This window comes from Oncorhynchus clarkii, chromosome 20, assembly GCF_045791955.1.
Source record: "Oncorhynchus clarkii lewisi isolate Uvic-CL-2024 chromosome 20, UVic_Ocla_1.0, whole genome shotgun sequence".
Classification (NCBI taxonomy): Eukaryota; Metazoa; Chordata; class Actinopteri; order Salmoniformes; family Salmonidae; genus Oncorhynchus; species Oncorhynchus clarkii.
Window position 1 is genome coordinate 76033684 of NC_092166.1, and position 14006 is coordinate 76047689.

At 42.2% G+C, this 14006-nt stretch overlaps 2 pseudogenes; both read right to left on the reverse strand.

The window, feature by feature from the left end:
- The window catches only part of LOC139377163 (DNA primase large subunit-like), an 84538-nt pseudogene extending 81940 nt beyond the window's left edge, over positions 1 to 2598 (reverse strand).
- A 235-nt stretch (positions 2599 to 2833) lies between these two features.
- LOC139377165 (DNA primase large subunit-like) lies at positions 2834 to 9144 on the reverse strand (annotated as a pseudogene).
- Between the last annotated feature and the right edge of the window lie 4862 nt (positions 9145 to 14006).

The following is a 14006-nucleotide window of genomic DNA, read 5'->3' on the forward strand; positions in this document are numbered from 1 at the left end:
ATGGGCACAAGAACACAGACACTGGACAGAGGAGCTCTGCCTAGAAGGCCAGCATCCCGGAGTCGCCTCTTCACTGTTGCCGTTGAGACGTGTTTTGTGGGTACTATTTAATGAAGCTGCCAGTTGAAGACTTGAGGCGTCTGTTTCTCAAACTAGTCCATCTAATGTACTTGTCCTCTTGCCCAGTTGTGCACTGGGGCCTCCCACTCCTCTTTCTATTCTGGTTAGAGCCAGTTTGCGCTGTTCTTTGAAGGGAGTAGTACACAGCGTTGTACGAGATATTCAGTTTCTTGGCAATTTCTCACATAGAATAGCCTTCATTTCAGAATCAAGTTCTTTGTTTCTGGCCATGTTGAGCCTGTAATCGAACCCACAAACGCTGATTCTCCAGAAACTCAACTAGTCTAAAGAAGGTCAGTTTTATTGATTCTTTAATCAGTACAACAGTTTTCAGCTGTGCTAACATAATTGCAAAAGGGTTTAATGATCAATTAGCCTTTTAAAATGATAAACTTGGATTAGCTAACACAACGTGCCATTTGAACACAGGAGTGACGGTTGCTGATAATGGGCCTCTTTACCCCTATGTAGATATTCCATTAGAAATGAATCCGTTTCCAACTACAATAGTCATTTACAACATTAACAATGTCCACACTGTATTTCTGATCAATTTGATGTTATTTTAATGGACAAAAAAAAGTGTTTTTCTTTCAAAAACAAGGAAATGTCTAAGCTTTTGAACGGTAGTGTATATATTTGACAGTATCTAAAGACCCGCTCTAAGCACTGACTGTCTTTAATTACAACAGCCCAACCTACATAAGTACTGCATGATGTATCGTAAAGCAAAGAAGCTTACTGGTAACACATTTGACAGGTGTTAATATTTCTCAGCTCCAGATAGCCGTACATAAAGTGTTGTATATCGCCAGAGCTCAGATCAACACATGTTGGTGTAGGTAATCATGTCACTTTCCCATTTAATAAATCATCTCTCACAGAAGTCTCTGGGGCATATTCATATTACCGCAACAGCAAATCTTTTTTTCCAAGGGAAACGTCCAAATGGCCAAATAGGTCCTACTATACCTGTAGCCTACACAAGGAGCACAATAAACAATTCTGTAATGATATAGTCCAAGGAGAATGGGGCTCCAACAAAGAGGCCTAGGCCAATCTTTGAGAGAAAAGCCTTGCTATCTAGCCTATAACACAGTGCTTCTGCTTTCTCAAAGTGCCAACCTTGGAACATCTCTCTAATCCCAGCCTGGTTTTAATCTCAGCCTGGTCCGTGGAGGGGGAGGATGGAGGCTTGCAGGAATGACCTATAACTCCTACACAAGTGTACGTTGTCATCCGTTCTCAGCCGGGCCTCAAGAAACCATCATCTTTCCCACCTACTCCCGTCAACGGCCTGAAAAAGCAATCCAGTCCCCCTGCCTTCCAATCTCTCACACAACCACCTCATCCCAACATACACACCATCATTTCATCAGACATCCCACTCATTGCTCACTGACATCCATGCACGTAATTACTCCATTGCAGGCAAATGACAATGAGCTGCAGACATCTTAGATTGCCTTGTTTAAGTATGTATGACTGATCGGACTGTCTGACCAATGGACCTTGACAATGGAATTCATAGTTTTCTCGTCAGGGCTGGGGGCTTTAATGCTGGTGCTTTCCAAAGACGTGCTAGTTTGATATGGCCTGTCTTACAACATAACAGCTAAACGCATGAATGGTCATTTAACCAAAGCACGCCGACCATTATCTTCTAATATACTATGTTAAATATGCATTTCATTCATAAACTGCTTATATTTACTGAACCAAAGCTTTTGTTCAGACTCATGTTCTACTATTCAGAGAAGGCATTGGCATTTCAATGTGCTCCATAACACAGGGCTTTGGTAGATATCCACACATTTGAGATCCCTTTTTCCCTGTGAGCTAGTGTGATAACGGCATTGTGAGACCTACACATGCACAGTTTAATTTACTGCGTTATTCCTATTGATTTTGGTATCATTGTTAGAGCCCTCCACCTGCAGAGAAGGAATAGCCACCAGTAAATATGGCCTTACTAGTATGAAGGATAATATGAAGTTACCTCCATGAAGTCCTATAGGAACAATTTGTGTCAGGCTGGGAATGATGTAATGTGAACACGTTTAAACCCATGCCATAGTCCTCACATTACATACAGGTTACATGCCATAGTCCTCACATTACATACAGGTTACATGTCATAGTCCTCACATTACATACAGGTTACATGCCATGTAGTAGTTCTTTCATACGGTTTCCCATTATTTGGCATTAAAAAAAGAAAACTGAGGTCTATAAAAATCTCCCTACCGCGAATGCTTAGGACAGTCTTATTGGGAAGTCGTTGAGACCGATGGTGACAATGTCCTTGTGAGGGATGTAGACATAACCACCCTTCAGGTACACCTTCCTGGTTCTCACCAGATCCAATGCATCTTGGAAAGGGGACAGAAAGACACAGACACTTGACTGTATCGCTAAAAATTTAATGTTGTGGCATTCGCAGAAGTGAGATGAAGACTGTACAGTACACTTGCCCATCAATCGTGTCCTCTTAGGCCTAAACAAATGAAAGACATTGTAGATCATCGACAGACTAGGGGCACACTGTCTGACGGGTAGGTGTCCCCGGTCTGTCGATGACCTATCTGACTGGTATGTGTCTAAATCAATAAAGTAAGGTGTAAACACATGGTAAGGTGAGTGATTGTGAAGAGCTGGGTCATACTCATTAGTCCCTCCCGGGTTCAGTCAGTTTTGACCATTGTGGGATATCTTACACTGAAGACCCGGAATGCATCAGAGCCTTTATAAATCACAGAACATCAGGTGTTAACACTAATTAGAGGTAAACACAGTTAACCTTAAGGGTAGACAGTTAGAACCCTGCCGCCCAGCTCCAAGTCATAACCGTTTTAACAAAGAACGGCTGCCAGCTATGTAGAACCTGCGGCCATAACAAACGCTTCACCACCTGCCACTCAAATCCCAGGGACTGTTTGGGAAAATGTTTTACCTATCTCCTTCTGGGCATGCAGGTGATCAACATCTTCTCCTGGCCTTTCACAGTGCAAAAATCTATTTTAGTTGACAACTAACCGCCAAGAGTAATTGGGGTGGGTGGAGGTCACCTCCCTCGTTGCCTTATTGCATTACTAAAAACAGTGTTCACTCAATGGTCCTGTCAAAAAAACGAAAAGGAAAATGTTCTATACACTAGTGTAAATTCATCCCATTCAAGTTCAATTGATTTATCTTTTACAAGTATTAATTTATCGCAATTAGCTGCAACAAATCTTATGAAATGCAACTTTGAAGTAAAATAATGAGATTACACATCAAACAGACCCTTTGCAAAAACAACCACCCTCACAGCAGAAATTTTCAGACAGGTATACTATTGCGAGCTGACAGCACCATCTGCTGGCAGATCTGAAACAATACCATAAATATAGAATGTCCAAACAGCGTCATGACCAGGGGTGTTTTCATTATTCGGATTCTGTTGCAAAACGTTTTGCTTCAGAAACTGTTTACTCCAAGCGAAATCCAGAGTTTATATTGGACTAATGAATATATACCCCGATTTACTGAGAATGTACACTTAGAAAAGTTTACACCTGTTACTTTTTAAATGTTTTTGAATACAAATCAAGTAAATTTTGCACAAGCGCACCGATATCCCACCAATGAATGAACCAATTGCTTGGTTATGCCAATTCCCGTCATTTTATTGGTGTCAGAGGTGTTTTGCTCACATTTGCGAGTAAAATGTGTATTTCCCTCCCAACAACAATATAAAGACTCACCCTTTCATACTGAAGATTATTGCGATGTAGAAAATAGTATTTGCATTTGGAAAGCAGGTCATTGAAACGATAACTGAAAAGGTAAATCTCTTGCTGGATAAACCACCGTCTGAGATGTTCTCCATAAGATTTTTTAAAAATAACATTGTTTGTTCAATTTCTAAATAAGGGCCCGATTCCGACATAGGAATGTATGGCTTTCGTACGCACTTCTCAGTATTTGGTATTCAGACCTTATTCAGTCGCGTAACGCGCTCTGCAGGTGTGGCTAAATGTACGCTCTTAATAAATTTAATTCAACCCGCTGAAAACCCTCCAACTTGCTGGACAACATATTTTCTCGTGGAGTTTTCATACAATAGTGTTTTCAGAACATTTAACTTAATTAAGTCATCCCTTTAAATACGGTGTACCTTTAAGTTAGAATTTTGACGACAATAGAATATAGTAAGAGAAGGGTTCCGAGTTTTAAGGATCAATGAAAGACCTGAAGAAGATCCGCACGTAGAAAGAAAATTGTGGTTTGATTCATCCTGAAAATTGACACATTGACACATCAAATCAAATAAAATCAATTCTTCAACCCATGGTAATGTTGGAAGATTAGTGTACATATAATTAAAATAGGGAGAAGGGTGTACAATAGTAGGCTGGCTATACCCTCCGTCTTTTGCCTGCACTAACCAGGGTCACGGTCAAGTATTGTGTTCAAATTGTTACAGCTTGGCCTACGCTCCCCTCCATAAGGATTTAATTAGCCTACACGTCTTTTTATATATATTATCAAGTGTTAGTAATAATCCTCAGCAACAACCACACTGCCATGACTGAATTTATAGAGGAAGCAAATTAAGTAGTAATATTGAATAGTATTGTAGGCTATACCAACTGAAGGGACCCAATAGTAAATTGGCAGCTGAATATGTGTAGTTACTCTGCCTACTGACGATCGATACTGATAGTGGCTAATAACAAGATAGAAATAGCATACAGAAAGTCGGGGTAGCCTATAACTAAGATGTTAGAGTTCCCATCACTGCAAGTTAAAAGCCTGTACAATTTCAATTCTACATAATGGCACAGCATTTCATAAACACTCATGTGTGAAAGATATGCTTCAGTTTGCTGCCATATGACTGGTTACACATTTGTCTCAGCCGATAAGGTAAAATAGATGTAAAACAAGTGTCATTTATATTTACAATTCCCTTATCCAAACAGATGACTCATTTACCTAGCTCTTATCAAGTTGTAAATTACAGTGCAAAGAGAGTGGTGTTATTTCTATTGGAACAAAAATAAGTAGATGCTTTTTCTACTTGGAACCGGTAGGTTCGCTAGACCTTATTCCTGGTTTGCTCACGCTTAAAGGTGGTGGAATTATCAAGAAATTAAGTCAGGGTCAGGATACAGCTCTGCCACACCTTCATTTATTAGATCTCCACCCCAAACAAATAGTGGGTGAATATCATGCCATTCTCATGCTTAATTTCGAGGTCAGAATCGGCCCCTAAGATAATTGTTATTCTGTCACTAATAATTTGGTACAAACCTATTTGGAGAAAGGGACATGTTTAATGAAAAGGCTGTCCGTTGCATTTGGCGGTATGCAAGCCGGAGAACGAAGTGGGAGATGTGGTCCTTTCATCGCTTCTCATATTCACTGGGCCCAATTTGAAGCTTCATGTCATGTTTAGCGGGCTTTAAAATAAAGAATCTCAACGTCTCAAAAGAAACCATTACAATATGAAGCTATTACTTACCACCAGCAATTCACCAGTGTTGTCAATTTTCATTTGATGAACGATTTAAGTCAATACACAATATGAATGTCTTCTTTGGGTACTTATTATGGAATTCTTAATGTTTCGATTTGAATTATATTGATCTCCATTTTGTACTCACAGCCTCTATTTTGTAAGGAAAGTTCAAATTTGAGAACTCTGCATCCAGTTTCTTGGTATATTGTTCAAATGTTTTCACATAGCTCAATCAATGGTTTTCGACCCATGGTATGTTACCAAGGTAAATACAAATTCAGGTTGGATATTAAACGGATATTCGCCTGTAGTTTTCCTTTCCTTAGAGACCGTCAACATAGTGACAAATCTCATTTTTCAAATTTCAATAGCTCTTTAATTAACCATAACTCCTAAAACTTTTAAAACGGGTTTTAGCTAACCCAATGGCATAGACACACATTCCACACACTTTGTTTTTGTCGATTTACATTTTGCACCATTTTGTTTTTAATGTAAATGTTAATAGCTCCTTGGACATGTGACCTACTGACTTCAAACAAGGTTCAGAATGAACACTGTGGGCCTAAACATTGCACACCCTTTAGTTTGTCAATTTTCACCTCACACAATTTTATGAGTTTTCAATGTTTTTCAATGTTTCTAATTTCAATATCTCCTTATGTGACCTACTGACCTCAAACAAGGTGCAGAATGTCCACTGACTACCCTTCTATATTTTACACAAATCTCACACGATTTTACATGAATTTTGTCAACTTTAGAATTCTATAGCTCCTTGGTCATGTGACCTACTGACCTCAAACAATGTTCATCATGTACACTCAGTGGGCCTACACATTGCACAAACTTTAGTTTGTCCATTTTCATCTCACACAATTTTACATTAACTTTGTAAACATTCTAATTTCAATAGCTCCTTGGTCATGTGACCTACTGACCTCAAACAATGTTCATCATGTACACTCAGTGGGCCTACACATTGCACACCCTTTAGTTTGTCCATTTTCATCTCACACGATTTTACATTAACTTTGTAAACATTCTAATTTCAATAGCTCTTTTGGTCATGTGACCTACTGGACTCAAAGAAGGTTCAGAGTGTCCACTGACTACCCTTCTATATTTCACACCCTTCAGTTTGTCCATTGTCATCTAACATGTTTTTTATATTATTTATTAAAGCTTGACTCTAGTCTGGCACTGTGAAGAGACATGAGAGGTGTAGAATAAGTGGGAGGCCTCGGCCACCGTGAAATACCACTACTCTTCTCGTTTTTCGTTTTTTCGTGCCCCCCGCTCCGGGGACAGTGGCAGGTGCGGATTTTGACTGTGGCGGTACACCTGTCAAACGGTAACGCAGGTGTCCTAAGGCGAACTTCTGGAGGACAGAAACTTCCAGTGGAGCAGAAGGGCAAAAGCTCGCTTGATCTTGATTTTCTGTATGAATACAGACCATGAAAGCAGGGCCTCACGATCCTACTGAAATTTTGGCTTTAAGCAGGAGGTGTCCGAAAAGTTACCACAATGATAACTGGCTTGTGGCGGCCAAGCGTTCATAGCGACGTCGCTTTTTGATCCTTTGATGTCGGCTCTTCCTAGCATTGTGAAGCAGAAATCACCAAGCTTTGGATTGTTCACCCACTAATAGGGAACTTGAGCTGGGTTTAGACCGTCATGAGACAGGTTAGTTTTACCCTACTGATGATGTGTTGTTGCAATAGTAATCCTGCTCAGTACGAGAGGAACCGCAGGTTCAGACAGTTGGTGTATGTGCTTGGCTGAGGAGCCAATGGTGTGAAGCAACCATCTGTGGGATAATGACTGAACGCCTCTAAGTCAGAATCCCCCCTAATCGTAACGATACCGTAGCGCCGTGGCTCTTTGGTTGGCCCGGGATAGCCTGCCTCTTTTGGCAGGTGAGTAGAACCATTTGTGGCGGGGTTGGGGTGTGGCCGGATGAATTGTTGCCTCTCTCCTGATGCGAACCGTATGTTTGTGGGGAAGCTGGTGCTAAATCACTTGTAGACAAACTGATTCTGGGTCAGGGTTTCATGCGTAGCAGAGCAGCTCACTCGCTGCGATCTATTGAAAGTCAGCCCTCGATCCAAGCTTTTGTCGAGGACAGAAGGCGTCTTCCTCCACCATCCTCCTTCTTTACCTACGGGTTACCAGGTGCGCGGAGAATGGCCAGGGGCCAGAGGCCAGACACAGTGTGAGAGAGCCCAGGCAGGTGGGTAGAAGGCATAAGACATTGGGCTCTGGATAGGTAGGGGGCTAGGTGGTCACCCATCCTCCCAGGCCCATCCTCTGGTGGGACTGTGAGTCAGGTTGGGACTCGCTGTGGAAGTCAAAAGGTCACCAGGTGCGCGAAGAGACTTCCCCCAAAGTGGGGGGGGGGGGGGACTCAGAGTCCGAACAGGGGCGGCCGGACTCAGGGGCTGGGGGCAGGTTGGGTTGGGGATTTAGTCTCTGAGCGGATAAAAGCGGGCGGGTCACCAGGTGCACAGAGCTTATTTCAGGTTACCAGGTGCACAAGGAGGTTTCCATCAAAGCGGGGGGCACTCTGAGTCCAAGCAGGGGCGGCCGGACTCGGGGGCTGGGGCAGCACTCAGGCCATGGAGGTTGGAGAGCGGACTTAGTCTGTGAGTAGAAAAAAGTGGGCGGGTCACCAGGAGCACAGAGCCTGTTTCAGGTCACCAGGTGCACAGAGCCTGTTTCGAATTACCAGGTGCACAGAGCCTGTTTTGGGTTACCAAGTGCACAGAGCCTGTTTCGGGTTACCAGGTGCACAGAGCCTGTTTCGAATTATCAGGTGCACAGAGCCTGTTTCGAATTACCAGGTGCACAGAGCCTGTTTCGAATTACCAGGTGCACAGAGCCTGTTTCGATTTGTGTGAGATGAAAATGGACCATGTGCAATGTGTAGGCCCACTGAGTGTACATTCTGAACCTTGTTTGAGGTCAGTAGGTCACATGACCAAGGAGCTATTGAAATTTGAATGTAAAAAAAGTTTTTTCTGTGTTTACACTCTCTAACTAATTCAACAAAACAAAATGCTGCTCACATTTCCACATGTTTATTAACTTTGCAAAGCAAATCAAATCGTGAAAATAAGACCTGTGCTATGTTGTGCTCAATTTTTCCAACATCGTGACACTTATTTTGGAGTCTGTAGCTCAAGTGGTTTGGAAGATATTGAGGTTTGAAAATGCGAATATCCATTGAATATCCAACATGAAACTGTCTTTACCTTGGTTGTAATGTTATGCATACAAAGGTGACTATCAGACAAATGTTACGTATACAGTCAGTAACAATACACGTTTAAACCAGCAGTAAGTAACTGAAGCTAGCTAGACAACTTACGTTTCAGCCTTTCCACAGCGAAGGTCTGAAACTCGGAGATAGGAATGTTTTTGATGGGAGGCTGACCATAGAACTGAAGACAATGTCCATACAGCTGCTCGGTCTGAGAGTTGCCAATCAGTTCATTTCTTCTGCTGCCGAACTGCATGGTTCCTGATGATGAGGCAATGCATCTTAAATTGCATTAATAGGATCTAGCTAACAAAATGATCTTGTTGGCTATTAAGTAAGAGAGCCTCTATGACAGTTGATCAAAATAAAAACAAACACTGCCTTCATAACATTGACTGGCTAGCGTTAGCAAGCTACTGGTAACTACACGTGCAATATGAACAGGTTTTAGGTTTATATTTCAGATTTCACAAGTTAAACAATTCCAACAACTTACTGGTATCTTGATTTACCAGTGGTTATTTTAGCATGTCAATCTTGGTGGGATAAAAAAAAAAAGTGGGATGCATGCCAGCAAAGCCCCTACACAACACAACACTAAACAATACATTATAGCACTATAACTGTGACAAACTGTGCCCACAAACTGTTAGGGCCTCCATAAAGTTGTCGCAACACCTTACCACTGTTACACCTGGCTATCAGCGGAGACTTGTCTGGCAGCGAAACAGTTCATTCAGCCTCATTTACTGACATTTAAAAAAACATAGCTGGTATGGCTGACTTGCTTAAACGTGTGGTTTCTACTGACAATTGAGATGTACAAACTATGGCATAAGGGGGACCACAAGCAGATAAGAGGCAATCTGTCATATAAATTAAGACATTAATGAGCGAGCTAGGACAGACGTAGTCAATATAGCTACTGGAAGGTGGCACGGCGGTCCTTCATGGGCAAATTTTGTAATCAAACTTAGTCATCAAAGTTTGGCATTCTCTGTATTTATAGTGCTTTCAAGACAACTGGGAACTCAAAATAAAAAAAGTTGAATCATGATGACGTCAGTGATTTTCAGGACATAGCTCCAAAAAGAAGCCCGAGTTCCCGATATACAATTTGGAGTTGGATGAAAGTTAACAGTTGTTTTTAGTGCCGCACAAATCATGCTTCATTGACAGCATGGCCAATGTTGAATGTTTATAGTTTTAAACTAGGAAAAGAGACCCTTAAACTTAGACTTGGGATCACACAGCCACTCCACTGAATAGTAAGCTAATTGTAACGCCCAGGGTGTAGTGGAGGAAGAAGTCAGGCGTAGGAAGCAGAGAGTTCAGGGTAGCGCTACTTTTAATGCACCACAACGGTGAAACGACGCCAACCCAAACAAATGCCCCAAGCACGGGGAACTTAAACAGTCCAGCAAAATACAAACACACGGACAACCATGACCTACAGTCGTGTACACTTAAAATAATCCCGCACAACCAGCAGGCGGGCTAGCTGGTAAATAAAGCCCAACCAATTAGCCTAAACTAAACACAGGTGCAACTAATAAACAGAAAAGGGGAAAAAGGGATCAGTGGCAGCTAGTAGGCCAGTGACGATGACCGCCGAACGCCACCCGAACAGGAAGGGGACCCACCTTCGGTAGGAGTCGTGACACTAATGATTGCTTTGCAATGCTTGCAACTAGCCACTGATTCTTTCCAAAACACTCATTGTTGAATTTGCAATTTCCAACTTGTCGTGTAATGTTTATGTCCAATGGCCGATGAGCACCAATACGTTTTATCTATATTTCTCTTAATTATTTATCTTCATATGATAAGGATTTAAAGGATTTTCCAGTAGATTGTTGACTTGATTCATGATGATGACTGCTAGCTTGCTAGCTAAGATTTTGAAAGGATGATGTTGACATAATCAGTACAATCAAAGCTACTGTAGATATAACGTGATTTGATGTCATTTTATCTGTGGCCAATGACTTTGAGCCTTCTTGGATGGGCACCTCTAATGTAACTCTGGCAGCACCCAAAGGGCTTGAATTTTCGAGCTCTACCCTTAGAGTTGGCAGTGACGTAGTGTCCCAAAGAGTGACAGAACACTGAGCCAATCATGGCTCAACGCTCTGTATTTTCTGCTGGCTTGCCCCATCACCACAGAAAGCACTGAGCTAGGCTGAAACACCTGCATTTTGGAGCTGCCTTACTAAATCCAACTCCCACTCAAAAAACATAAAATATCCCGGTGAGTGGCCAAAATATAGGAATGGATCTTTATGGGATATGTTAGTGCAGGCTGGGCAACATCAGGATAAGGAGGGGAATTTCCCAAGAGTTTAGGGGCAACTCAAGTTTCCTGTGGCCCACTACAATAGGAGGATGGCAAACGGAGAGAGAGTGGAGAGACCAAGGCTTGTCTATTCCATGCAAAACGATGTAGCATTCTGTTTTTGCTGCAAACGTTTTTCACACGAGTGTAGATCTGTGCTGGTCAGGGATGTAACCAGGGACTGGAAGAATCTGTGCCATCTCCTCAGCTCGCATGATAAGTCGCATGACCACCTAGATGGTTTCCAGAGGTGGAAGGAGCTGGAGATCGGGCTGGTGTCCAAGCAAACAGATGATTTGATGTCAGGGCCATGGATAGCTCCCGAGAGAAAACATTGCTGACTGCAATGCAGCAGCACAGCAGAGGAAAGAGGCAACTCTAGGTGGAGACGAAGTAAATAAATTGTTGAAACTGATGATGGACCATGGACAACCAAATTCGATATGTAAATAAACGAAATACGTTAAGGCTGGGTCATTGACATAAAGCTTATTTTACACTGCTCCAGCGAAACGAGGCCCGCCATGCATTTATGAAAGCAGTTGTTACCAAAGCTCAATTTAACTTACTCTGTTTTACAGTTCTACAGAAATATTAAAATATATGTTAAATATGTTATACAAAAGTGTTATTTGTATTGTAATTGTAACAATTATGGGCTCGTGCCATGTGTGATAACAGGTGGGATATTATTAATAAGAAACTGGTTTTCCTGCTATAGGTAGTAGGTTGCATAGTGATAGAAACATGGTAATTCTCCGACGCAGGTGTTAAATTTAATTGGGGCTTATTTCTTAAACTTCAAAAAAATAAGTGTTAAACCCACCTGTTTGACACAACACAATTATCCTATCCATAGATGTCGATATAGCCAAATACTCCGATACCGTCACATGCACTGATTAAATACCTCCGTGTCTGGGAAGGGCTTGGTGTGTTTGACTTAAACCAGGGCTCAAATTGAGTGAGGGTATCACGTACCCATTGTTAAAGAAGAGGGCAAAAAGGATATCTATTGTTTGCTTTATATTTTTAAATAAATACATAAAACGTGTCCAGATTATATCAAGAGTTCTATAACAATGCTTAACACTGCGATGCCTTATGGTAGAAACAAGGTCTAAAATGCCCACGAAAGACTTGAATCCGATGCATATGGGGATATATTGATTCCTCTCTATGACAATCTAAAGATAAACTGCAGGCTATAATATTCGAGGAGATAAAAAAAATGTTTTTGCTTTGCTAATTCAGCTTTTCTCTTTCTGAAAAGAGAAGATGTTTGTTTAAACCCAGGCAGCTTTTAGGGAAGCACCTCTGTGGGTTATACAATGGACGAGTAGCCAGCAGTTGAAGCTTTCTGCAACAGTAGAGCCTCTGTCTGGGTGGAAGGTAACTTTTGAAAGTGCCATGCTTAGATTCATAAGGATGTCTGAGATGTAATTATTTTTGTCTCCCCTAGAGCGGCAGAACTTCCAGGGCATTGGTGATTTTATCAATGTAATTAGTTTGGAAATATTAGGCTATGTTATTGACATTGAACTGATTATTTAGCCTACTAACTAGATGTGTTAAATTGTGTTTAATTTGTTGCATAGGCCTATTAATTGGGCTCAGCAAAAAAATAAGCATTCTCTCACTGTCAACTGCGTTTATTTTCAGCAAACTTAAAATGTATAAATATTTGTCTGAACATAACAAGATTCGACAACTGAGACGTAAACTGAACAAGTTCTACAGACATGTGACTAACAGAAATGGAATAATGTGTCCCTGAACAAAGTTGGGGGGCTCAAAATCAAAAGTAACAGTCAGTATCTGGTGTGGCCACCAGCTGCATCTCCTCATGGACTACACCAGATTTGCCAGTTCTTTGTTGTGCGATGTTACACCACTCTTCCACCAAGGCACCTGCAAGTTCCTAGATACTGTATGTCTGTGGGTATGGCCCTAGCCCTCACCCTTTGATCCAACAGGTCCCAGACATGCTCAATGGGAGTGAGATCCGCGATCTTCGCTGGCCATGGCAGAACACTGACATTCATGTATTGCATGAAGTCACACACAATGCTGGTGGCATTGTCATGCTGGACGGTCATGTCAGGATGAGCCTGCAGGAAGGGGAGGAGGATGTCTTCATGAGGGAGGAGGATGTCTTCACTGTAACGCACAGCATTGAGATTGCCTGCAATGACAACAAGCTCAGTCCGATGATGCTGTGACACACCGCCCCAGACCATGATGGACCCTCCACCTCCAAATCGATCCCGTTCCAGAGAACAGGCCTCAGTGTAACGCTCATTCCTTCGACGATAAACGCGAATTCGACCATCACCCCTGGTTAGACAAAACCAGAGCACTTTTTGCCAGTCCTGTCTGGTCCAGCGATGGTGGGTTTGTGCCCATAGGCGACATTGTTGCCGGTGATGTCTGGTGAGGACCTGTCTTACAACAAGCCCTCAGTCCAGCCTATTGCAGACAGTCTGAGCACTGATGGATGGATTGTGCATTCCTGGTGTAACTCGGGCAGTTGTTGTTGCCATCCTGTACCTGTTCCTCAGGTGTGATGTTCGGATGTACCGATCCTGTGCAGGTGTTGTTACACTTGGTCTGCCACTGCGAGGACGATCAGCTGTCTGTCCTGTCTATCTGTAGCCTGTCTTAGGCGTCTCACAGTACGGACATTGCAATGTATTGCCCTGGCCACATCTGCAGTCCTCATGCCTTCTTGCAGCATGCCCAAGGCATGTTCAGGCAGATGAGCAGGGACCCTGGGCATCTTT